This window comes from Mastomys coucha, unplaced genomic scaffold (genome assembly GCF_008632895.1).
Source record: "Mastomys coucha isolate ucsf_1 unplaced genomic scaffold, UCSF_Mcou_1 pScaffold15, whole genome shotgun sequence".
In the NCBI taxonomy this organism is placed as follows: Eukaryota; Metazoa; Chordata; class Mammalia; order Rodentia; family Muridae; genus Mastomys; species Mastomys coucha.
In genome coordinates, this window is record NW_022196897.1 from 23,556,687 (window position 1) to 23,582,868 (window position 26,182).

Consider the following 26,182-nt stretch of genomic DNA (forward strand, 5'->3'; position numbering starts at 1 on the left):
TCTCTCTCTCTGTCTCTTTCTCTCTGTCTCTCTGTCTCTATCTCTCTCTCTCACACACACACACACACACTACAACTTTGGGATGTTTGTAATTACTGTTAGCTAGTGCTGTTACTAAGGACGCAAGTAGGCTCAGAGAGGTCTCTCTTTCCTTGGCCTGCTTCCAACCCCACCCTCTAGGGACAGAACACACCTTGAGAGCCACAGTCTGCATGGGGAGAGAGACCCAAGCCACCTGGTTTCCAGGACCACCCAGCCTGGTGAGCATTGAAAGCTCTTTCGAGCTTTCTGTGATGTGTGTGCCCAGCTTTAGCCCACGTCTTTCAACTGTTGAGGTGGCAGCAGGGGAGTGCGCTTTAGTTTCTTTCAACTGCCAGCGGTCACTGATGAGAGTTGTAATAGGAAACATTGTTCTTCCTCAGTCTGCACTCCTTTCCATTTTCTTGACCTAAAGACTGTGCCTCAGAATTAACCAAACCTAACATCCTGCTCCAGAATCTAAACACAGGTTCAAATCTCAGCTTCCTCTGCTCACTGTAACTTCCTAAACCCCTGGTCCGTACTAGGATGATCTAGAGGATCTAGGCTTTTATAAGGCATGGAGGTCGCCTGCTCCCAGCTTTGGTGCCTGAGGGACTCAGCATCTGTGTGCTTCAGTTTCCCCTTCTCTCAGGAACAGTAGAACACCAGGCCTTTTGAGAAAGGTGCACATACTGTGGTAAGGACAGAAGCGGTAGGTTCTTCCAGATTTCAAATAGCCGCAACACTTCCCTTGTCTGTTGTGAGTGTGTCAAGCGAGTTATGTCTTTGAAAGTGGAGGTGACAACTATAAACACTGAGGAACAGCGAAGGACCCATCCAACTAGCATGCAGGAGAGAAACCTGATCCCAGCCACTGAGGGGATGCTTCAGGCTCCTGGCTGGCCTCCAATGTGCCTTCCCTGGGCTACATACATACCTCCATAAGCTGGTACACATCCAGTTCCTTCAGCTTAGGTTCTCCAGGACTGGAAGCTCAGGAGGTGCTGTCCCTATGACTGGATATCTCCAGCCAGCTAAAACATTCTTGTTGAGAGTGGAAATCTGTGCCCTGGCTACTTCTACCCACTAGATGTTTGCACAGACCTCCAGGCATCTCTTAATGGCTCAAGGATTCTCTGAGGCCCCCCCTGTCTTAGCTTTCAGTGCCTTCGCTTAGGCACTCCAGGCAGGGGAACTGAGTTTGGCAATGGCCACAGCACCATTTATTGTTTATTTTGTACCAGGTCCTGTACTGGGGGCTTTAAACATATGTCACTGCATTAAGGGAACCCTGTGAGGCAGTGTCCTTTCTTATCCTCACTTTAAATATAAAGAAATGGGTTTAGTGTGAGGAAGGGACTTGCCAAAGGTCATACAGTCAGTGATGGAGGTGGGGTGCGCAGCGCCCCACACTCAGCAGCAGCCCATAGAGTCTATGCTTCTAATTTTTACTTTTTGACCCTCTTTGAATGCCTACTATGGTGTGTGTGTGTGTGTGTGTGTGTGTGTGTGTACTTGTATGTGCACTTACGTCCAGACCTGTTATGTGTGTAAGGATGCTTTTATCACAAGCATCCAGGGTACCTATTGAAGTGCAAATTCTTCATCTCCACTCCTGACCTAGGGATCTTCTCTGTAACAATTCTCCAGGCCATCTGCATAGCTCAGCTTGAGAAGCTTCACTCTCAGTCAGGTACTCTGAGAAAGACAGAGTAAGTGGACAGTGCTGGAAATCAGGGGCTAGGAGGCAGGCAAGAGAGAACAGTCCAGTGATGCTCTCAAAGTGTGCATGCGTAAGGGCAGACCTTTGACTTCCACTTTCTCCAAGGATGGGCACGCCTTGCTGAGACTCTCAGTTACAGAGGTAGGGATGCAGGAGAGCTGAGTGTGTCCTCCCCCTTCTCCTCATTGCAGTGTGGGTGCTCTGACCTTTCCAGCTCGAAGGTTGTGTGCCTGAACTCCTGGAAGAAGGCACAGGGTAGGTCTGTCTCTTGTTAAATTGGTCCTCCCTGGAAGGCATCTCTGGGGATTTGTCTCTTCTGAGGGCTGGGCTGGCTATGGTGGGAAGGGCATGCTCACGTGGACCTTTCCAGTGTCACATTTCTGCCCTTCAAGCCCTGTGGCATACGGAGACTTATTCTGCCTTTTAACCCTTTGATCCCTCTGAAGGCTCCAGGTAAATTACATGCATTTTATGGTTAAAGTCCAAAGAGTCCACAAAAGGAAGCGAACATCCAAAGCCCACATACATTATGGGAAGAAAGAGCAGAAAGGAAGAGCCAGGACTTGAACTCTCATCCTCTAACTATACATTTAACTGTCTTAGCACCGTGACTTTTTGTGGTTTTCCTGCCCTCCTGGTAGTGGCTTTGATGTTAAGAGATCTTGTCCAGAAGATGGAAGGCCTGTGGTCTATAGCAGGTGGTCCTGGGAGAATTCTTCATATCTTTAGGCTCCTCAGATGTCAAGGGGATAGAGGTGGGGTTGTTCAGCTAAACAGCTGAAGTCCTTTAGAGCCATGACCTCCCCTGGCATTTCTGAGAAAGGGCACCACAGTGAGTTCAGGGCCCAATGAGGTTGCAGACCTCAGAATCTAACAGGCTTTAGCATACACTACAAGAAGATGACCATGAAAGTGACTGGGGTTCCTGACTTGGAGCCAAAGGTAGCTTGGGGGTCTGGGTAGTCACCTTCCCAGGAAGGAGTAGCCTGGGCTAAGAGACCTGGGTGGGGGAGTGTATAGCACCTGTAGTTTCCCTCTCAAGTTGCCACCTCTATCTCCTGTCTTTCCTACTTCTGTCTCCCAACTGGTCCCCTGCCCAGTGCTCTAACCTCTTCCAGGTGCAAGTGATCCCAGGCTCCTTGTACTGTACTTATACCTTGTGCCTGGGCTGCCCAGCAGCTGTTTCTTGAAGCAGCCCTTGTGAGCGTCAGCTTCCTGGCTCTGTCATGAATCTTCTTGCCCACTGATAGTGGTTGCCTGTGCCCCACCACAGCATCAGGGCCTAATCCCTGGGCTACAATGTGTGGCTTTGCGGTTCCTTTCTCCTTACTTTCCTCTGCTCTTTAGGCGTCCAGCACCCTGGTCTGTGCCTGAGGCTTCTGGACTACCCTTCCATCTCTATCACTGTTTGACTGCCCAGCAGGATCTGACTGTGAGTTACTCTTGCTTGGAACTGGCTAACTTCTGTATCCCAGGCCAGCTGTAGGCTTCTGATCCTTCTGCCTCCACGTCCCAAGTGCTGGGATTCCAGGCATGTGGTCTCATACCTTGTGTATGCTATGCTGGGGCTGGAACCCGGGCTTCATGCATATATCCTAGCCCTGGCTTTTGCAGCTCCCATTAGCTTGCAGACTTGCCTATCTTCCAAGGCGGGCACTGGACTTCTGGGGTTGACAGACTCAGTACTTATCATTTGAGTGTCCACAAGATGAGTGAGTCCAGCACGGGCCTTCTGATGCCTGGTGACTCTCATCCAGTTTAGCCAGTGCTCTGCCAATGCTTCTGGCCCTGAGCATTTTCCTTGTATCCTGTGTTTTAGCACAGCCCGTCAAGAGCCTCTGTGTCTGCACATGGGCTGGACTGACCATTGCTGAAAGACAAACATGCTTTGGATTCATGGACAGATGTCTGTCTCTTTATGATTATTCTGGATATGTTACCCATCCCCCTCTGTGTGTGTGGTGTATTAGAGGTCGAATTTGGGACCTTGTACGTGGTAGGTACATATCTGCCTCTAGGCCACTGTCCCCTCCCCCACCCCAGTCCTGAAATGCTTTTCCAAAAAGTCCCTTCTGGCTTTATGTCATCTAAGATGGACAGGTCTTGAAGCAGGTCTAGAAGAGCCTTCCTGCAGACTGAACTTCTTGTCCCAAATGAGAAAGTCCAAGCCACCTTTAGACTTGAGAGAACATCTGGGGATTATCTTCATAATAATAGGTTCCACTGGGGTTGAGGGGTTATTCTAGAGTCACAGATGCTGTCCTGGGGGCACCAAGCAGGTCACATGGCTTTCTGGGGTTGGACAGCCTCCCTGGGAAGAGTTTGGCTTGTTGAAAGAAGACTGTAGAGCCAGCCCTAGAGGCCAAAGCAGAAGCAGAGCCACAGGCAGATTCATGCTGAACACAGCCTTAGTTCAAACCTCCGGACTTGTGGAGTCCATTATCTAGTGGGACTGGCTTCACCCAGGTGACTTTCTGCTAAGGAAGCTGAGGCTCTGGGAAAGGGGACACACACGGCTGGCTTACTCAGGCTGAGGCCCCACCCCACCATCTCCCTCATTCTCTTGCTTCCCTCCTGGTTCTTAGTGCTCCTCAGAGGAGCGGCTGTCTGAGGTACTCTGGGAGCACAGCCAGGGTCTGTCCTTTGAGATACCCCTGGTGAACCATTTTCCTGGGCTGTTTTTTGTTATGACGGTGAATTCAAGCAGAGGCACTAGCTGAGGTGGGCCTAAGGGGTGAACAGTGCATGATTGAACTTAGAGCAGGGATTGTGAGGTAGAGCGCTTGCCTGGCATGCACGAAGCCCCGGGAGCCATCCTCCATAGAGATAGAAGAAGGAGGCTGACACCCACGCAGGTAGGCCTGGTGACAGGTAGGAACTGTGGCCAGAGGGAGGAAAGTCTCATCTCCTTGTGGTCATGGTGGCTGGTTGCCATGAGAAGCTGTCTTGGGGATACTAGAGGGATAGGTAATAGTTAGACAATGCTCCCCTAGCCCTTGTGCAGGTGGGAACCCTTGAAGCCTCAAAGCTCTCCATGGTTCCTGATGACTGTTCCTTCAGATATCTTACCAGCTTATTTGCCTGTGCTCCCACAGAGCCAGTTCCCTGTGACTCAGGTGCCTCAGCATTGACCCCTGGAGGTGGTCCTAGCAGGGCTCACTTATTTGAGAAGGGCCAGGAGAGGGCACTGGGTGATGGAATAAGGAGAGGAATGAGTGTGGCCATTCTCAGCACTTGCTGTGATCACATCTGGCTGTCCTGGAAAATACATGACAGCTGAGTCCACTAGGAAACCAATATTTCTGGGAGCTGTGGAGACCCAGCCAGACATAGTGGGAGCTGGCAGTGGTTGGAACGGAGACCTCAGGGCCTTTCCTGGCAGAGGAACCTCCATCAACCATCAACGCTGGCTGGCATTACTTCCAAGAGGAGAAGAGAACATTCTTAAAAGGCCCTGTCACCCCCCTGATAGGAATTGGTGGGGTGTGTGAGGGATTTGTTTTTCGGTCAGGATGTGGGGAGTTAAAAATAGACGTTGTAATCCCTTGGGTTCGAGTCACACTTGAAGCCCTGCAGAGCCCTCTGGCTCCATTATCTCCCTTGAGTGGCTCTGCGGCTGCTGCTGAAGTGGGTGGGGGCTGGGCTGCCTGCTCTCATGAGTACACAGAGGGAAGGTGCACCCAGTGTCTGGCTGCACGCGAACACTGGATCCAGAAGTGAGTGGCAGAATCCAAGCCTGTCCCCAGCCTCATTTATCTGAGTTCTAAGGAGCCCAGAGCAAGTCACAGTCTGAGGGGAGATGGGGGTCAGGCAGACTTTCCAGCCAAGTGCTAAAAGGTTGCAAGAAGGCCCGAGATGAATCAAGACCCTAGGGAGAAGGGCTTCAGGCCAGAAAGCAGCAGAAAACTGTGACCTGCTAGGTCAGGGACTGGGGTGGTGGTGATGAGTCTGATGCAGAAAAGTGTCATGAGGACCCCAAATTGGGGACCTTTAATCATGTAATAAAGATTGGGGGTTAGGGGTTGCAAGTTTATACCTGTAACTTCAAAACTGAGGAGGCTGAGGAAGATCAACATAGGAGTCCTAGGTCAGCCCGAGTGAGAGAGGAAACCCTGTTTCTAAAACAAAACAAACACAGAAGGATTGTGAATATAATTTCACAGGCAATAGGGAGCCATTGAGGGTTACAGAGCATGGTGGTCTCCTGATCTATAAGGAGCACAGTGCTATTTCTGTCTTTGTATGGGCATTCCTGTAAAGTTGACTGTATTAAAGTCTGCTCACCTCCTACATCTCCCTTACCGTCAGGAGACCCTGTTTTCTGCTGCCTGTGAAGTCTGGGAAGAGCCAGCTTTGGGGAAAGCCTGCACATGAGTTTCTCAGCTCTTTCTAGTTTTTAAAGTAGGTGGTCCAGGTTGTCCATCTCCACCTTTAGAGGTGAGAGAAAGGAGCCAGCAGGGGTGAGGCTGTATCTAGAGGCTGTTTGCTCCTGGCCTGACTCTGGGGACCTCTGCAGGACTCTCTGTGAGGACTGGCCTTGAGGCCAGGCTTGTTTTACTTCCCCTTCCAGGCTGCTTGCCCAATCCTTCCCTCAACACTGGTTTCTACATCTCAGTGCCCACATGAGCTCAGCGTCTTCCAGCTCAGCTTTGGTCACTGGTGAGCAGGATCTGAGCTGATGGACCACCAGAAGCCACTGGCACTCGCTTATCCTTACAACTATGATTAGAGGCCAGGCTGGCCTGAAACTTCACTAAGTTAGTGTTTGAACTGGAACTCAACTCCTGCCCTCCAGGCCCCTGTTGGCCCTTGGCTGCAAGGCCTCCCTGCTTGGCAGGACCATCCTAAAGTCAGCAACAGGAGCTGGGGATCCCCACCTTTGGAAGCACCCTGGCTTTGCATTGTGACTCCTTCTGGGGCTAGAAGCCAAGTCTCTGGGTTCCCAGAGAGGGCTCCTGGCGTCAGTGTGGCTTAGTCACAGGCATGAGCTCACCGCTCACCTCTGGACTGGGGAAGATGCCAAGGTTTGGGAACTTCCACTGTGAGCTATTTACTGGGGTGTGTGTGTGTGTGTGTGTAGAAAAACAAACCTGTTGGTTGGGACTTTGCACTCAGCCTATGAACTGTAGGCCCAGGGAACCCACTGAGGCATAATAAATATTTGGGCTGTGCTTTCTCATGGCTTCCCTGCAGAGGGGCTCTGTGTCAAGAAAGGGATTAGATCGGACCTGGAACCCAGTATCAACACTTGCTGTGCCTCATGCTGGCTGTTTGAGCCCAGGCAAGGCACATGACCTCTCTGAGCTATAATACAAATAACTAGCCAGCAGCTCACACTTCCGGAGCACTTCCTACAGGCCAGGCACTAGGTTTCTGAGCATCAGCTCACTGAGTCTCAAAACAGACTTTGAGATCGTTGGGACTTGTTCAAGGTCACCAGGTGGGGAAGTTCCAAGGTAGGATTTGAATACAAGTCTTTACAACGACACAGCTTACAGCATAAGGCTGTGTACTGCTTGTCCAACAGAAGTGTGGTGGGTCTCATGAGGGACCGTGAAAGGAGAAATAGAGGTAGCAAGCCAGGCAGGGTGAGCAGGGAGTCCCTTCTCTCAGTAGCCTCTCTCTCTGCCTCCCCCTCTGACACTGTCCTTGAGGAGCCAGGGTGGGAACAGAGGAGAGCAGGTCAGCCCCAAGCCCCTCTCTTTTCCATTGGTAGCTTGCTGGCTTTGGCGGTACTTGGTGTCAATCCCTTATCTGTCTCTGTACCCAACACTCAGGGTGGTTCTCCATTTTCCATGGACTAAGGTGTTAATTTGAGTTAGGAATGGGGTCTGTGACAGCCCTTGGGTGGGAGGTGAGGACTTAGCCAACTGCCTTTTGTCCCCACAAAGGAGCCTGGGGAGTACTCAAAGGTGCCCCAGGGAGTGGGAATGGAGGGTGGTCAGGGTTTGCTCCTGGATTTGCAACTGGTGCTGACCTCACCCCTCACCCCTCACCCCTCACTTCCCTCCTCCTCAGCCCTCTATAAACTAGGGACAGCATGGCCTATTTGTGGGTGACTGTTAGGTTTGAAGTAGCCATGGAGAACACAGTGCACTGTGCACAGTGTAAGCATGTGACAGTGACAGGCACCAGGGCCTCTGTCCCTGTCTGCTCTTCTCCAGGGACTTTTTTTTTATTTTAAAGAAGATTACTTAGCAGTTGTAGGATACTCTGGCCAGCAGTGCCTCTTTCCCATACTCCCCCCCCCCCCCCCACACACACACCCAGCAAAGTTCTGGGTAGGACCATCTGAGTTTGAAAGATTTTATTTTTTAGATAATATTACTTTTCTTATAAGTATACATGGGTTGGTTCGGGGTAGGATTAAGTCAGCCCAACGAAATGATTTTCTATTTCAAGTTTGGTGCAAAGAGGAGGGGGTTAACAAAGGTTCTTTAAGATGCTTGAAGTTCTGGGGCCTGTGTCCACCTTTGTCCCTGTGTGCTGTGACCATGTATGTGTGGGCTGAAGACCACCAGCTGTGAGGAAGAGGTGGGTGGATCTCAAAGGGGTCTGAGGTTGGGCTCTTGCCTGTCTTTTCCCCTTATAGAGAGAGCATGCTCTGCCTCCAGAGAGCCATGTAGTTAGTGTAGACAGTAGGGCAGGGAGAAGGTCAGGGGGCTTCCCAGAGGGTGGAGGCCTTAAGCCATGCCAGACTGGTGCCAAAACTGCAACAAGCAGGCTTATCCAAATTCAGTTTTCCCAGCTTGCCTGAGCTCAGCCACCCCACAGCTGAGAGTGCTGGGATGAGGAGAGCCCCAGACCTGGCCTGACAAGTGAGACCCTTGAGGAGCTCAGGAAGCCTTGATCCTGCCTCATTTTCCCTGCTTGACCCCAGACAGCCAGAGAGCCCACTTTATCCTGGGCATACTCTGAGGACAGGAGCAGAGGGCCAGGAAGGAGAAAGGTGTGGATTTGGATCCTGCAGGCCTTGTCTCTCGCTCCTGTGTGCCCGCAGGCAGGTTCATTCATACCTCTGCCTCAGTTTCCCTCAAATGGCCCCACTTTCATCACTAAGTTGTTTTGAGACTTAGGTGAGGTAAGGCTTGCAAAGTGCTCCTCAGGGTTGGCTTGGGTAATTATATACCACCCTGGAGGGGAACACACCTCAGCCCCGCCTCCATCTGTCTTCCCCTCTCCAGGGAGTTCCTGTTTGTTGTTGACATCTGCTTCACCCACGCCTGTGACTTAGAGTATTTATATCCTTGCTGGAATTTCTCTTCACATTGTCTACTTAATTACCTAATTGAATTAAGGCACTTAATTTTGCTTCCTTTCCAGTACAGGGACAGGAAAGGGTCTGGTGACTTCTTCCTTCTAATGGAAGTGACTGTCGGTGGGTGTCATATTTGGGATGATAGGGTGCCCTCCCCCGCCCCCCGCCTCCTGATTTCCCAGGTCCGTGTCCATCTATGACAGCTCCCAGGCCCCATGAATCACAGCAGTCGTGCACTGGGAAAGCATCAGTCTAGCTGAGAGCGTTGATGGGTTCAGCCACGTGTCTCTTTCAGTGCCAGCTTCCCATTTGTGCTTTCATGCTCACTCATGGATGGATCACAGAGAAGGCTCCCTATAAATACTTAAAACGAGTGACCTATGCAGATATTTGGAAAGTGCTGCTCAGTGGGGATATAAATTAAAAATCAAGCAGGCTTCACATGGCAAGGGATCTGCGACTCCTGTCCATCCTGATGGTGCTGGTGGCTCTAGCTCCCTCTCTGTACTGTTTCTGAGGGTGGGGGTGGGATGCAGGGGTTAAGTGCATTTGTCTGAAGTTGTACTGGAATCCTGAGTCTCTGCTCTGCCACTTAGTACTTGTGAACTGAAGCACCACATCACTTGGATAGAGAGCAGAGGACAGGAGAGAGCTTGAGAGCCGTTTCCCACAATGCCTGGCATGTGGAAATACTTGAGACATTATTTTTAGCCAGGCACTTTGAAAAGTTCCCACCATGTTCTTTACCCCCAGACCCTCCTCCATTCAACTTTTCTCATTCTTAGCACAACCCACAACCAAGTGGAGTCACACTGCCCCGTGCTGGCCTCCCTTTGGGCTGTTCTGTGCCTGCCCACAGATCTCGTCCTTTTCTTTAGGAGTGTATGAGCATATGCCGGTTTAAAAGCTTCCTTTGACCTCTAGCCCCGTAAAATGCCTTCCTTGTTCTGTCTTTGCTGGACCCAGTGCCTGCCATCGTTGTCAACCTAGTCTGTGTCGTGAATGGCTGGCTGGTAAGAAAAAGACTATGCTGGTCATGGTCCCCTGTAGAGTGCCAATCTGCATTATTGATTTAAAACGCCCCGAGAAGTCCTATGGACATCTCCAGATCATGACTACAGGACCTTTCCATGGGATGCCAACAGGCAGGCTCTGTAACACTATTAAAAAAAAAAAAAGATTTACTTATTTTATGTGAGTACACTGTCTTCAGACACACCAGAAGAGGGCATCAGACTCCATTACAGATGGTTGTGAGCCACCATGTGGTTGCTGGGAATTGAACTCATGACCTCTGGAAGAACAATCGGTGCTCTTAACTGCTGAGCCATCCCTCAAGCCCCCATCTGTAACACTCTTGGAGTGGTACTGTAGGCCACTTCTATTTATTTAACAATTTGATGACATTGCAGATTTGTGACAATCAAGGAAACTGAGGCATGGGGGGGTACAATAACTGGCTCACAAGGGACCTGCCCCTCCATCACCATCTGAGGCCTTGGCAGGTCCTTTTACCATTGTCAGGTGCAGGAAGGGAAGGAATGACAGGCATGATCCTGCTCTGGGAGAGCCTTTGTCCTGAGTAAGAGGTGCAGGTCACCTTGAATTCAGAGATGAACTGCCACTTGAGCCCAAGACATGAGAATCGAGTGTCCCCTCAGGCCTGACCTAAGCACCCAGGAACTGTCCCCATTTCCCCCCACCTCAGCCTCATGGGCCAATGGTGGCTCTCTGGTGGTTCCCCTGCAGAGGAAGACAGCTGGGAGGGGAGAGTCTTTTGTTTATCCACAAGCATTCTCTTGCTGCCTTTCTAGGGGAAAATGCCTTCTTTTCAATTCTGCTTTTATTATTTGAAATTCTCAAGGGACCAATTACCCGCCAGTGGGAATTACCTGCCATTTTTATTCTAGTGTCTATCTGCTGGAGTTCTTCCCCAGAGTAATTGATTTGGGTAATTTGGTGCTGCCGAGCACTGTTTTAGGAGAGAGTGCTGCCGCAGAGGCAGGGATTACCCGTCAAGCCTTTCTTGGTAAAGGCATTGCTGCTGACCATTGCTGACAGAGGGTCAGAACGTAGACCATGGATAATGCATTGTTTTTAGACCTGGAATTCGTACGTGGGTTGCACAACACTCTCTTGCCCAGACCTGGGGCAGGTCATCTCTGGGAAACAAGCAAAAGGCAGCTTGGCAACTCCCGTGGGCTTCAAGATCGTCCCTGCTGGGCATTGGCTCTGGCCTGCCACTGGCCTTGGCCCTTTCCATCTGTTTCCCAGGAGGCCTAGGAGGAGTGGAAGATCCTTGGAGAGCTTTGAGGAAAACTTTGAGGAAAGTCTGGAGGGAGTCTGATCTCAGTTCCTGGGCAGACCCACATGCTGCCCGTGGACCTGTGGCTGGAGGGCAGACCTACACCTGGCTCCATGGGGGCTGTGCAAGGCTGAAGCCTGGCAGTCAGTGGAGAGCTCTGTCCCTAGTGAATAGCCCTGCCTTCACACTGTTGTTACTGATGTGGGAGGCAGAGCCTAAGGTGGAAACTCCTCACTGTGTCCTCTCAAGGTCCCATGAGGGACTTCTGTGGAGGCCTTCTTCTTTCTCCCTACCTTGCTCACTAAGGAAAAGGAACCTCCAGGCCCATGGGGTCCTGTTCCTTCTCACAGAGAGCATCCTCCCTTATGTGGCTTAGACACTTCAACTTTCTTCATGGGCTGTGGCCTGAGCATCACATGGCATTGGTATACCTACCTTTTTGTTTATTTTTGCTTTTTAGACAGGGTCTCTCTACAGAGCCCCGGCTATTCTGGAACTCACTCTGTAGACCAGGCTGGCCTTGACCTCACAGAGATCTTCCTGCCTCTGCTTCCTGAGGGCTGGGATTAATGGAGTTGGCCACCACGCCCAGCCTGACGCCCCTACTTTTCTGATGAGGAAATGGTGACCCAGGTTAATTTTTGTAGAGCAGGCAAATCCTCTGGGTTTCCTGATGTAGGGCTCCCAGAATCTTCAGTGCTTGGGGAGGGGCAGTTTCTCTGGCTCCATTTGACTCTCAAGTGGAGTTGGCACCATGCCTGGTCACCTAAGTGTATGTCTATTCAGCTTCTGGACTGGCGTTCCTGAACTCACAGAGACCCCTGGGAACTTGGGGACCTTTGCTGCCTTGAGACACTACTCAATTCAACTGTCCAACTTCATGCTTACATGGGGGTCCACAAGGGCCTTCTGCCACCAGAGACCAAAGCCTCTCTCAGATCAGCTCATCAGACTTGATATTGTCTGACTGTCTATCTGCCTGCCTGCCTGCCTGCCTGCTTCTCTCATCTTGCTTTCACCTTCTCCCAACTCTGTTTCTTTACTAAGCTGGGGAGGTTACCAACCGTAGCAGGAAGGGGACAAGTAGACAAGATCAGGAGGACCAGAAACACATTGAGCATAGTGATTAGACCTGGAGTTGGAGCGGTGGCTTAGTAATGAAGAGCACTTGCTGCTTTTGCAGAAAACTTTTATGTGTTGCCCAGCACCCACATGCTGTTTATAACCATCAGTAACCCCAGTTCTAGTTCTCCTCTTCTGACTCCAAAGACACCAGGCGCACACACAGACATACCTGCAGGCAAAACACTCATTTTAAAAAAGAATCTTAAAAATAAGTAAAATTTAAAAATAATGATTAGATTCAATATGTATGTGTAGAAACATTTTTCCCTAATTGGGAGTTGACACTGTAGACACCATATCAGCAGAAATGCTCTCTGGCATCAACTAAAGGAGGCAACCTCCCCAGCATAGAGTGGTTCCTCAGGTGTGTCTGTGCTCAGCAGGAATGGTGGCTTTGATGGAATCCTTGCCTGGTAGTGGGGCGGTAGGAGGCGGGGCACAATCTGTGGGTATGTCCAGCTGAGTCCTGTCTCAACCATGCTGTTGTACAAGTGCTTTCAAGCAGGCTGGGGAATGTGGCTCTGTGGGGAAATGTGTTTACTAACAGCATGCCAGAGGCCCCAGGCTCCACCCCCAGCAACGGGGGTGGGGAAGTCGGGAGTGGGGTGGGGAAGTGCTTGTAAGGGCTTAAAATAGTTGAGTCAAAACTAAATAATGTTGAAAGATTCTAGCCAGGCAGTGGTGGCACACGCCTTTAATCCCAGCACTTGGGAGGCAGAGGCAGGTGGATTTCTGAGTTCGAGGCCAGCCTGGTCTTCAGAGTGAGTTCCAGGACAGCCAGGGCTACACAGAGAAACCCTGTCTTGAAAAACAAACAAACAAAAAAAAAAAGAAAGAAAGAAAGAAAGAAAGAAAGATTCTGACTCCAACCATCAGTGCTTGGAAGCCTACTGACCAAATCATATCATCCTCCAGATTCAGGAAATAATCCGCTTGTCGTGATGGTGCATGCCATATTCCTGGCACTTGTGAGTCAGAGGCAGGAGGATCACTGCAAGTTTGAGGCCAGCTCAGTTTGTATAGTGAGCTTTACCTCATCAGGGCTTATACAGTGGGCTCTGTCTGTAAAGAGAGAGACCCGCAGTGCTGACTGATGGTGGATGGCTCCCCAGAGGAGTGGCCCAGTCATTCTGAGGATGCCAGAGATACTGAGTCCTCAGGCTGTGACAGGACAGAGGTGCTGCCTGGGGTGACACTGCCAGCTTGTGTCCACTAAATGTCTACTGTATGCTGCGTGCTATTGTGGCTCAGATCCACAAACTTTCCCATTGGATTATACAAGGCTATGCTTTTGAGAGAAGCTGAGGCAGAACTTTGTTCCTTTGCTTTCCTCTCTCTCTCTTATTTTTTTCTTAGCAAGGGTTTGCTGAAAATTGACCCATCTTTATATTTGGGTAGCCTGTGGCATGGTCCTGGTCATGACTTTATGAGCTCTGGTAGCTCATCTTCAGTTTCTGAAATAGTGATTAAATCCTTTGAATTAAACTGAGCCTTTTCTGGCTTAGGTGTGAAGTCCTAATAGGATAATGAATGGTTATCTTATTGACCTCTAAACCTTTGTGGGTTTGAAGTAATTTGGTTTTCTCCCATGACAAGACCCCTAGGAGGCAGGGCCCTGTTTTGTATAGGAGTGTAGATAGAAAGAGCTAAACAAGGGACCAGAATGTGAAATCAAAGCAGGGCTGTATGTACTGTGCCTGCCCCACCCTGTGTGCTAAATTTAGCACAGTCAAATGTTGTAGACATCAAATCCTTTGGGTGGTCATTGTTTTGAACAAGAACTAAAGGTCCTTCCCGACTCTGCCCTTCTCCCCAGCCTTCCAGACCCTTCTGCTCAGATGGCAGGCTCCTATTCTGGCTGCCTGGGCCAGCTGCTAGAGGAAGTTGCTGGATCCCAGGCCAGACTCCCCTCTTTCCACCCTGCCCAGCTGGAGGCCTGGCTGTCACTCTCTGCCTGGTCACCTCTGCCCCTTAGGAGACATTCCCCCTAAGAGACCTAACAGACCACTTAGCAAACGCTGGCCACTCTCCCCACCCCCAGCTCCTTTCTAAGGGGTTTAAACGGATCTGTGGGCTCAGCTGAGTGTGATGCTCTTTGCTGACTTGCCCATCTGCAAGATGGGATGGCAGTAGCAGGCTTTTGGCTTCTTGGAGGCATCAGTAGCTGGCTAATATGTCTCAGGCCTTTACTACCACCGCAGTGTCCGCCATTTTTGCCAGGCAGCCTCTGCAGGCTGAGTACCCACCTCTAGGTGCTTCTTGCTTTCTGAACCACTGCTCCTATTAGGCTCTCAGATGCCTGTATCTCCTGACTCGAGGGCCCTACTCTGGTGCTCTCTTCTTATCTTCCAGCCCTCATCTGGAAGGTCTGTTCATGCCTAGGGTGCCAGATTTTCTGAACCCAGACTCCTCCAACTCTTGCTTCTAATTCCCTTCTGCTGATCCTTCTGGAGTCCGGACTGTAAAATGTGCCGCTTGCCTAATGGCCAACTGGGAAGCTTCCTCCTGCAGACCACTTCCTCTCTTCTGGACAGCTCCCCTCTTGCAGGTTCCCCTCCCCTCCTGTTCCACCTCAGCCAGGAGTCTCTCTCCTTCCTCCCCTCCTTCCTGTTCTTGGGCATCATCTCCTGTACCTCTGAGGCTGACCTTAGTGGCCCCTGGGGGATAGCTTAGCCTCAGACTCCTCTCAGGTTGCCAGTTCTCCATCTCCCTCAACGGATCCAAGGGAACTTTGCAAATCTTGTGGGGATCACTTAGGAGGGACACCCTGTGTTCACTGGTTGTAGTCCTTACCACTCAGTCAATGTTCAGGTGATGTGAGTTCCACTTCAGGAACTTTCTGTAGTCCCAGGAAGCTAAATGCCCCCACAGTTGGTTTCAGAGTTCCCTTGCCTGCCAAGCTACTTACCTTCAGCCTTCCCAAAGCCAGCAGGGGGTGGGGTGAGGAGCAGCAGGAACACAGGGCTTCTCAGTCTAGCCCCTGACTGTAGCCAGAAGAGCATAGCTGATTATGTTTCTTACTCCCGCCTTGGCTCCTGGGAGCATTTTCCATTATGGACTGTGTATGATTTATAGTTTGATCCATGAAGCTGAGCCTGCATGATGCCTGGCCTGATGAGGAGGGCCATCTCCTAGGCACAGGGTAGGTACCTCCACAAGGGCGGTGGCAGTGGCGGTGGTGGTGGTGGGGCTTGAAGCAGATGTTATTGGGCCCTACCACCTGATACAGGGCTAAGCTCTGCATTTCCAGGCTCCCATGTGGAAGGCCATGTAGGTGTTGTCAGATGGTCTGAGCCCTGTGGCTCAGGGCCCCTTCTGCATACAGTAGGGGCCTGTACCCTCAAATTACCTCTCTGCTGGGAGAGGATATTTCCCCTTCTCAGGGCCAGGACTGTTAGATACATTAAGTAATGTAAATGAAAGCAAAACAGAAGCAGACAGACAATAGTTACCAGCTGTCAGTTGTTAATGGCTTAAAAATACCACTGTTCCCCAACTCTAGCCTCCAGGAGGGAAGCCAAATGGTCACTTGACCCCAGAAGAGAGATCATTTCACAGCAAGCATGGGACAGATAGGACTGGGAGAGTGACACTTCTGTGGGTGTGAGGGGGCTAGTGGGAGAGGATAATTGCCTTACCAGGGACACTGCCCCCATTGACCTGACTCTTAGAGGTTTTCTTAGGGTGAGAACCACCCTGCTTCATTGAGGTCCAGGAAATTAACTCTTGGTAAACAGGATTATGGGGTGTTCCAGCTTGTCTCCTTTCTGTACCCCCTTTCCTGGATCCCTGTCCTCCACTTTATGTCTGATAGCAATTGTACCTTGAATATTCCCTTGGGCAGGCTCCTGACCATGTGTCAAAAAGACCAACCCAGCCAGGTACAGACCTGCAACCCCAGTATTTGGGAGGCTAAAGCAGGAGAATCATAAGTTGAAAGCCAGCCCAGGCTACAGAAACCCTGTCTGTAAAACAAAGAAAGAAAGCAATGGAATAAAATAAATTTAAAAGATAATGACACTTCCCCATTTAGTCTCTGCATGAAACTTTGATTTTTCCTTGTGCCTTACACACATACACACACACACACAAGTCCAAAGTGAGTTTGCATTTGTATGAACACAGGATGGTAAGAAACCCATTTATTACTTTAAAGCATTTTCCTCCCCCTAAGGAAAGGAGTCGACAGACAGGGTGGGGGATGGGTTGAGCTGGCCTCCCTACCACCATGGAACTCAGAATTGCATGGCGCACACCAGACTCCTTTAGTGAGCCTCACTTTCGTGGAAACATCATTCCTTTCTGATTTCCTAAGGTTTGTCTATGTGTTTCCCACTGTGATGAAAGCTCTTGAGAGTCCTTCTCTGCCTGGCTCTCTACCTTCCTAAGGTTCTTAGTAAATATCTGTCAGGTTAGTTTCCCTTCAGAAAGGCTAGCCCCTTGGCTAGGCCAGGAGGGAGGGGTTCTCAGGGCACAGACCTTGGAGTCTTCAAACCAGGAGAGTATCAGTGGGTCTGACCACTTTGCCTTAGGCATAAGTGTCTATCTTGGGAGGACTGAGGTTGTTTTAAGTGGCATATGCCTTTAATCCCAGTTCGAGACCATCTTCATCTACATATCGAGTTCCAGGCTTTCCAGGGCTACAGAAGAAACTGTCTCAAAAAAGGCTTTAGTGTCGGAGAGATGCTTTGCTGCCTGAGGCCTGTCTGCTTAACTTGAGCTTTGTGTGGTCCTTGCAAGGTGGGTGGCTAACAGTTCTTAGCCCTATTTTGCAGCTGGTAATAGCTGGGCATGCCCAAGGCCAACTCCTGATTGTCAAGCCAGAGGCACCTCCCTGCCCTGCTAGTACACACAAATTAAATGGTGCCTGCTCAGGATTCTGAGCTATCATCCCCTAGACTACCATTGCCCAAGGTCTGGGCTGAATCAGGCATAATGTAGCCCTATATCATGAGGCTGTGTAGTGTTTGTTCTCTCTGATTGTCCTTTGGGGGTGGAACCCAAGGTTTCAACCATGCTGGGCAAGTGTTTCTGTCACCGAGCTGCACACCCAACTCTGTTTATTTTATTTTATTTATTTATTTATTTATTTATTTATTTATTTATCTATTTATAAAAAAGCCAGGTAATTGGTGGTGTACACCTTTAATCCCAGCACTGGGAAGGGAGAGGCAGGCCTGGTCTACAGAGCAAGTTCCAGGACAGTCAGGGCTACCCAGAGAAAGCCTGTCTTCTGAGTATAGATGTTTTGCCTTCATATATATCTATACAGCATGTGTGTACCTGGTTTCTGAAGAGGCCAGAACAAGGAAAGCATCAAATCCTCTGGAACTGAGTTGAACAAATGTTGTGAGCTGCCATCTAGGTAGGGTGCTGGGAACTGAACCTGGGTCTGTAGAGCAGCCAATGGTCTTAACCACTGAGCCCTGAGCCACCTCTCCAGTCTGTCTGTCTGTCTCACTCCCTCCCCCTCTCCCTCTTTCTTTCTTTCAAGATTTTATGTATTTTATATATGTGAGCACACTGTAGCTGTCTTCAGACACACCAGAAGAGGGGATCAGATCCCATTACAGATGGTTGTGAGCCACCATGTGGTTGCTGGGAATTGAACTCAGAACCTCTGGAAGAGCTGTTAACCATTCTTTTCTTTTCTTTTCTCTTCTTTTTTTTTTTTTTTTAAGATTTATTTATTTTATGTATATGAGTATACCACCAATGCTCTCTTCACACCAGAAGAGGGCACCAGACCCCATTACAGATGGTTGTGATCCATGTGGTTGCTGGGAATTGAACTCAAGACCCCTGGAAGAGCAGTTGACACTCTCAGCCACTGAGCCATCTCTCCAGCCTCCATTCTTTATTTTTGAGGTAGGGTTTTTGATGTGTCATCTAGGCTTGCATCCAGCTCAAAATCCTTCCACACCCTTCCAAATGCTGGATTACTACTTGTATCAGCACTGTCTGACCTTGTTGTTTAGTCTTCAGTGAGTATTAGTTATCTTCATGACAGCAATAAGAAGATCTTGACATTCAAATCTGGCAGTGTCTTTTAAATAGGATTTCCAGCCAGTCTGGTGGCCATTAAGGGCTGTATCAGCCAGGCAGGGGTCATACTTCACATGATTCTGTTCTTCCCTTCCTGGCTCATCTGTGCTTTTATGCTTCTGAGCCAAGTGGGCTATGAGATTGGTGGCCCACAACAGGGTGTAGGCTCAGGAGCTGCAAACATGAGCAGGGGGATTATAACTCAAGGCCAGATGAGTGGCCCCAGGGAGATGTGTATTCGGGCTTCAGTGGCTTTGAGAGATACTACTGTGAATTGAAGGGCATCCATTGGCTCTTTGTCTTTAATGAGCTCCTGCCTTGTGCCAGGCGCTGACCAGTTCCAGAGGCTACAGAGAGATCCATGAGCAGGATGCACACTGTCCTCAGGCAGTCTGTGCTTCCTGGCAGAGGGCTTCTCACCAGAATGGGCTTTGGAGAGAGCGACACCCGAACAGCTTCATATGAAGGTGTGAGATGTTCCAGTTGGACAAATTGAAAATTCACTAAACACAGCTTTCCAGGGAGACCTCAGTGGGACCCCAGTTCCAGATTTGGGATAAGGTTCTCATTTCCTGTTCCTCTCCAAGCTGGAATCAGCAGGAATTTGGGGCTTTCAAAAGCATGCTAAGTCTCCATACCTGGAGGCTCAACCCAGCAGCTCTGACTTTGGGGAAACTGTTGCCCTGTGTTTTTAATTTCTAAAGATTTTCGGGCTTTTCCCCCATTTCACTTTCCCCGATTTCACTTTGACAACAATTTTAGGTTCCCAAGAAAAATGAGCAAAGAGAGAGCTCTTCTTTCCCCATCCCATGCACAGCCTTTGCCACCGTCAGCCATCCCCATCAAAGTCTGGGGATAGAAAAATAGCATAATCCACGACTTATTTATTTAAAATCAAAATGAACATTACAGGCTGAGGCTGGGGGTGTAAGCACTGAGGGACAGTCTACCAGGCATAGAGCCTGGTACTTAATCCCCAGACCTGGAAGAAAAATTAGAAACTGGAAAACAGCTTCTTCCTGTAAGTCCTATCCTGAGACCTGTCCGGCCAGGCGATCATGCCACATATCCTGAAGTACAGTGTGTGGTCTACCTTGGGGTGTACGTGGCTCCATGCATCCTTACTTTGTAGTCAGTGTCCTCTCCTTAGGAGTGATCCTAATATTAGCAACCTGAATATTAGTCACTATTTTTCCCTGCTACCATACAGAGGAGCACACAGACATCCTTACACATCTACATAGGGTTGTGAGAGTTTACTCAAGGCATAGCATGTAAAAGAGAATTTCTGAACTTTAAATTGACTCTTTTCTTCTCTCCCCTCACATGTTTTTGAGGCAGGGTCTCATAGGGTAGTCCAGACTGGCCTTGGACTACTAATTAATAATGATCCTCCTGCCCTACCTAGCCTTGTGAGTGTTAGAGTTACAGGCTCTCACCAAATGTCCAGTTCTCCGAATAACACGTTTTATGAACCTTACTATACCTTCTTCTGTGGTTTTTAGTGTTTTGCCTGTTTGCCCTCCACAGAGGCTGAAGCTGCTCTTGCCCCTATGGATTGTGCAGAAGGATTCGGCTGGTCCAGGGCTGGACAGGGCTTAGGCAGAGCCTGGAAGCAGAACCCATCCCATGAGAGGCGTTTGAGAAGTTTTCTCCATGTGCTCGCACAATTTCATAGACATATAAGGCCATGGGATAGCTATGATTCTGTTAAGGTTCCTACTGGATAATAGTCTTCCTGCAGGTTGTACCTTTTCCTCAGTAAGATGTTCTGGAGACTTCTTCCTAGTTCAGGCATGGAGCTCTCCCTCTCTGTCTGTGTCCATGGCCTAGAGCACTGGCAGCCTGAGGTTGGCCAGCCTCCTAGTGTCTCAGGGATGATCCTTCTGGGTCTCATCAAATTCAAGTACCAGCGTCTCACTGTCTGCTAAGAGAGTGATGCTGCCGGCAAGTCACCAGGAGTGGCCTTGATCTTAACCCTGCTGTGTGTCTGGACTAGAAGTTGCTCTTGCAACTTGAGTTTGGGCCTGCCCCCATGCTATTAATTTAAAAATAATATTTTGTGTGCGCGCATACATGTGTGCATGCCATGGCATGCAGTGAAGGTCAGAACAACTTATAGGGATTGGTTCTTTCTCTCTACCCTGTAGTTCTGGGGATCAAGCTCAGGTTGTCAGGCTTGGCAGCAAGTGCTTCACCCTCTGAAGCTTTTTCCTGACCCCGAGCTTGAGCCCTGTGTGACTACAAGGGTGCTCCAGGCAGGCTGAGACTCTGGGTTGGATGTCCCTGGTGCTGGCAGCATCTGTGATACCATACCTAGGCCCACTTGGCATCAGGGTGGTGCGGTTCAGGTGGACCCCCCCTCCCAATAATTTCAAAGCAGATATTAGTTGTAGAGTCACCCGTTCACCTGCCAGCAAGAACAACATCCTTTGGCTTGAAAGAACACTGGTAGGTGCTTGTGGGTAAGAAGAAATGAAGAGGTGAAGTTTGGAGTGCTGGTGACTGCCCTGACATCTGTTGAGGCCTGGGAAGCTCTGGGATACTGGGTTATGTGGAGGTAAAGAGTAGGGGCATGTCCTGGAGCAGGCAGGACTGGGGTCACAGGAGGTATAAGTATGAAGTCTCAGGTCTCTAGGTGCCGAGGAGACCCTTGGCAGAACTGGGTAGAAGGACCCTCACACTTTCTCTGGACACTCTGGCTGCCCGTGGTAGAAAGGGGAGCTCCTAGAAGCTGCTAATGGAGAGATCTGAAGCCAGACCTACTGGGCGTAGGCCTTGACTCTGTCACAGGTCAGCTGTGCTGTCTTGGGCCAGTCACATAACATCTCTAGTCCTATTTCTTAAAAATATAGTAACCATAGTGTCCTCCTTAGGACTTCTAGGAGGATTGCTTGAGACAGATTTACATTAGGCAGTTTTCATGGAGGTGTTGTGAAGGCAACCTAATTGGGCCTGAGGTGGCTAGAGTGGGCTGTGGGGTCTCCGTGAAGCCAGAGATACAGCTCTGGTACAACTCATAGAATTCAGAACAGGCTCAAGGTGTACCTGGTGAGGGGGAGGGGTGTGTGTATGTCCCTTCCCTGGGGAAAGCAGTCTGTAAAGAATATCTGCTTAGAGATATGGGCAGGCGACTAACCCAAGTTGGAAGGTGACCTGCTGGCATCAAGGAAAAGGAGAGCCTGACATCCAGGGGGCCTGGGACATGCTCCCTGTGCAGTGTTTGGGTGAGTACTTATGGCGCCCCTTCTCCCCAGATAATTGATGGTGCATTCTTCTCTCCACAGAGCAGACAGCACTGGGTACAGAGGGACAGCTGGGCGGGCGCCGTGCAGACAGAGCCCACTCCAGCCTTCCTTGGCAATTTATCCCCTGTCAGCCTGGCTTGTTTGGGACATAAAACAAGTTTCCTGAGGAGTGGCAGGGGCTGTCTGGGCAAAGCTTCTCTCAGGGATGGTTTTGCCAGAGTCATTGAGGGGTTTTGGCAACCACTAGAGCAGCCATATCCCTGAGCAGAGGTACGGGTCCTTGACTGTGGTAGTAGAGACAGACTTTCAGGTCACACAGCCAGAATCTGGTCCAGGACAAGTCCACTCCCACTCCACATGCCACCTCAGGGCTCGTATTCAGAGTCCTGGGTCCCAGGGAGTCTCTGCATGGATTCCAGAGCACTAAGCCCTGGAGCATGAAAAAGAATTCCCACCCCGCCTTCACTCCCCCGACCTCTCATTACAATTACACATCGCAATCCCTTCAATTATCGTTGTAGGCGATAAGCCGCCCTAGCATTCGCCATGCAGCGATTTTATAAGAAATCACGGCTTCCGTGTCGTAGGGTAGCTGTGGGTATCTTGTCATGATACTGGTTTTGCTCATCACTCCTCAGAAGATGACAGTCATTATTAGCTCTAGATCTTGGGATTTCTGACACAAATCAAAACGGCACATGTCACTCCAGTGTTCTGGAGAGAGTGATAAGCACATTTCAGTGCCCTGTGTGTGTGTGTTGTGTGTGAGTGTTGTGAATATGTGCTTATTTGTGTTTGTTCATGCCAGGGGTGGGATGGGTACCCACGTGCCCCCGCCCTTGTGTGGGGTTCAGAGGATACCTTTAGGTGTGGATCCTCACCTCTCCTTCTTGACTGACTTGATGAGCAAGTTTCAGGGTCTCTTCACAGCAGGTTAGTTGGGCCCTGGGGCTTCTGAGCATTCTCCACCTCTTGTCCCATCTCTTCATAGAGGCACTGGGATTACAGAAGCTTGTGCTTGCATTACTGCACCCTGTTCAAATGGCTTCTGAGGACCAGGATTCAGGTTCTCTGTCTTGCACAGCAAATATTTGTATGTGCCGAACCACCTCACAGTGCCCAGTCCCAGTCCTCGGTAGTGTATATGTTTTAAATAGGTTTTTCTATAAAGAGGTCCTTAGGCTTTATCAGAGGCTAGAGTGGGTCCACAATAGGGATAAAGGCAAAATATTCTCTCTGTGACCAGGGAAGTATGTTCATAGGCTGGCACAGGCTTCTCTGGCCACCCTTATCATCAGGGACTATGCTTCATTGTCAGACCACAGTAGGCACCACATAAGCTTGCTCCCTGAACCTGATTGCTAAGAGTGACAACATTGTTTTCCAGGAGCTCCTGGGGGCTGCTGGGGGTAGAATGGGGGTACAGCAGGGGGCTGCTTTCTGCCGACTCTGCAAGGGAGACAGTGAGAACAGGGAGAGGCCCCTCCTCCCACAGTAACTTGGTTTCTATCCTGGGAAGGCTGTGTGGAGATGACATTGGATTTGGATCTTGAGGATTTGAAATGAGAAACATGGGGGTGATAAGCATATTTAACAAAGGAAGTAGAGTGGGGCAGTGGTGGCGCACACCTTTAATCCCAGCACTTGGGAGGCAGAGGCAGGCGAATTTCTGAGTTCGAGGCCAGCCTGGTCTACAGAGTGAGTTCCAGGACAGCCAGGGCTATACAGAGAAACCCTGTCTCGAAAAAAACCAAACAAAAACAAAACAAAAAACAAAACAACAACAACAACAAAAAAATCCCCCCCAAAAAAACCCAAAACCAAAAAAAAAAAAAAAAAAAAAAAAAAAAAATCCCAAAGGAACTAGATCCCAGAAAGCAGGTGGCACCAGAGAAGACCATAGAGAAAGCACAGTGGGGATAAGGCCTAGGTGGAGCCCCAAAGCCAGGCAGAGAAGCTTGGATCTGGGTTGGCAGTCTGGGGACCAGGCTTTTTGTTTCAAGGTCACACCTGATGGTTGATCTTGAAGAACAGCAAGAGAGACTGAGGCTGGAGGCTAGCTGAGAGATTTAGGAGTGGATCCGAGCCCATTAAGAGTCCTCATGGGGACAAAGGCATCCCAGCTAAGGACTAAGGTGGGAGGTACTGAGGGTAGGCTTTGGGTTTGAACCCCAGCTCTGCCATTCTTTGCTTCCTGGCTCAGGTACATCAGTTATTCATAGAAGGTTTAGCTTGGACACAGCACATGACCTGTAGGGTTGTATGTGTGAACAGAGATGGGCTCAGTGTAGAACCTGGCTCAGAGGGTGCTCAGGTTCCCCACAGCTTAGTTCCCTCCTTATCTGAGATAAACATGTTCCCCGTGGCATCCTAGATTGGGAGGGGGGTCAGGAGAGGCAAGGCTGGGCCTGAGATATAAGACAAACACCGAGGCTGCAGCCTGCACGCTTGGCATCTGAGGTCAGATCGAGTTTTCAGCAGCCATCTTCCCCAAATCTTCCAAGGACTCCAGCTGGGACCTCACTCCTCTGTCCTGTCTTCTACTCAGCTTCTCTGTGGTGAGGCCCAGGCTGCTCCACATCCCAGGAAGGGTGGGAATGAAAAGTCCCCTCCTGGTAGGAGGACCTAGCCCTGGTCGTCTCCTCCAGGAGGCTGGGGGTCAAGGTGGGAAAATAAGGGGCTCAGATGGGGCATTAGGAACTACAAGGAGGGATTAGATCCCTGTCCTACTGTGAGTGCCCAGGGAGCTTCTCCAGAGGGAACACCGGGCACACTGGCTGTGAGTGATGGACGGTCTTTAAGTCCAGGGCATGGCTCCGGGCACTGCTCACACTCTGTTCTTCAGGAGTTCTTTTGGTTTGGTTTGGTTTTTTGAGCTATGGTCTCATGTAGCCCAGGTTGGCCTCAAACTCTGTGTAGCCAAAGATGACTGGTTTATCAGGTGCTGGGGATGGACTAGGGTCGAATGTATGCCAGGCAAGCCCCGTACCAAGTGAGCTATGTCCTCGGCCTGCAGTCCTTAAAGCCCCTTTCCCACACGATTGGCCTCTACTCTGACTCAAGGGCCCCACACCCCGCACCTCTCCCTCTTCCCTGGTTGTAGCCTTGCACGTTCACTCTGCTGAGGGATCTTTCTGCCGGGGGACGTCTGCCCGTGGTGGACGATCAATTTGCCATGTTTCATAGACCATGCAGAAGCATATTTGGGGGCTTTAATCTTCTTAATAAATCGTTTTCAGATTGTGCACGATTAAACCCCCGGAAAATTCATGAGCACACTGGGAATAGAGACCTCTCTGGGAAGGTTTGACATGAGCGACACAATAAACACGGTTTCTAAATTGGGTCAGGGAAGCCTCTGAGGCCCAGCGCAGGACGTTCCCGTGGCCCTCCCCAGGCCTATAAATTAATCATGCACACAAAGAGGGCCTTGTCCATTCTCCTCAGCGCTAGGGGTTGTGTCTTTGCCCACGGAACCACCCCCACCCCCTTCCTTGCTGTCTAACTGCCCAGCGAGGAGGCATTTCAGCTTCTGGCCTTTGTTATTCCTGTCTCCGCAGCAAGGTGGGTGTACATTTCAGTAAGAGAGATGTAGGTTAGATAGGGGGGAAAACTTCCTGGCTGACCGCAGTGTGGTGTGAAATACTGGAATAGATTGTACAGGTAATTCAAAGACACTCTTTCCTGTAGGAGTTCAAGACCTGTCAGGCTCTACCCTACTGTGACTCTCCAGCTACTGTCTGTGGCAGAGGCAGCCTCAGGACCTGGCCTGAAAGTGCCTCCCTTCTGGAACAGTTAGCTCCCCTGTGTCCTAAGTGATCCAACGAATGAGACTGGGCTGGCACCTTAAACCCAAATCCTCAGTGCCATCTAGAAGGGGACAGTTACTTGCAGGCTTCTGCTGAACTCAGCTCTGGCTTGGTGAGATGGCTCATCTGATACAGTGCTTGCCTAGCATGCATGGCGCTCTGAGATCTATCCAGATCTATCTAAATCAGGCTTAGTGGCATATACCTGTAATCCCAGCATTCAAAGGCTCAAGGTTATCCTCAGCTACATAATGAATTTAAAGCTAGCTTGGGCTACATAAAAGCCTATTTAAAAAAAGAAATCTCAGTATGCTCACTTTATATCCCACACCTACTACCTGTCAGAATCCTAGCCAGGTAGCTCAGGTTACCTCCTCTGGGATGCCTTCCTGGGTTACTGCCTCCCCCCAGCCCCCACCCCCAGCCCCAGCTATCAGTTATTGTTAGTTACTTTTTTCTGCTTGTCTGTTTCCACAGCCTCTATCCCGGTCTGCCTGCACCTGAGGGAACCCTCATATGCCACTAAACTGTCAACTTTCTAGGGACAAGGAGTATATTGGAGCCCTCTTGGGGACACACTCTTCCCAGACCATGTTAGAACTTGCCTGGGTTTTCAAGTACTAGTTCCTGGGATTGCCCCCCCCCCCC

At 50.0% G+C, this 26,182-nt stretch overlaps 1 protein-coding gene across 5 annotated transcripts in view; it reads left to right on the top strand.

Annotated features, from left to right (window-relative positions):
- The window catches only part of Dab2ip (DAB2 interacting protein), a 179,422-nt gene that overhangs the window by 28,366 nt on the left and 124,874 nt on the right, over positions 1–26,182 (top strand). The gene's annotated exons all lie outside the window — the stretch shown is intronic.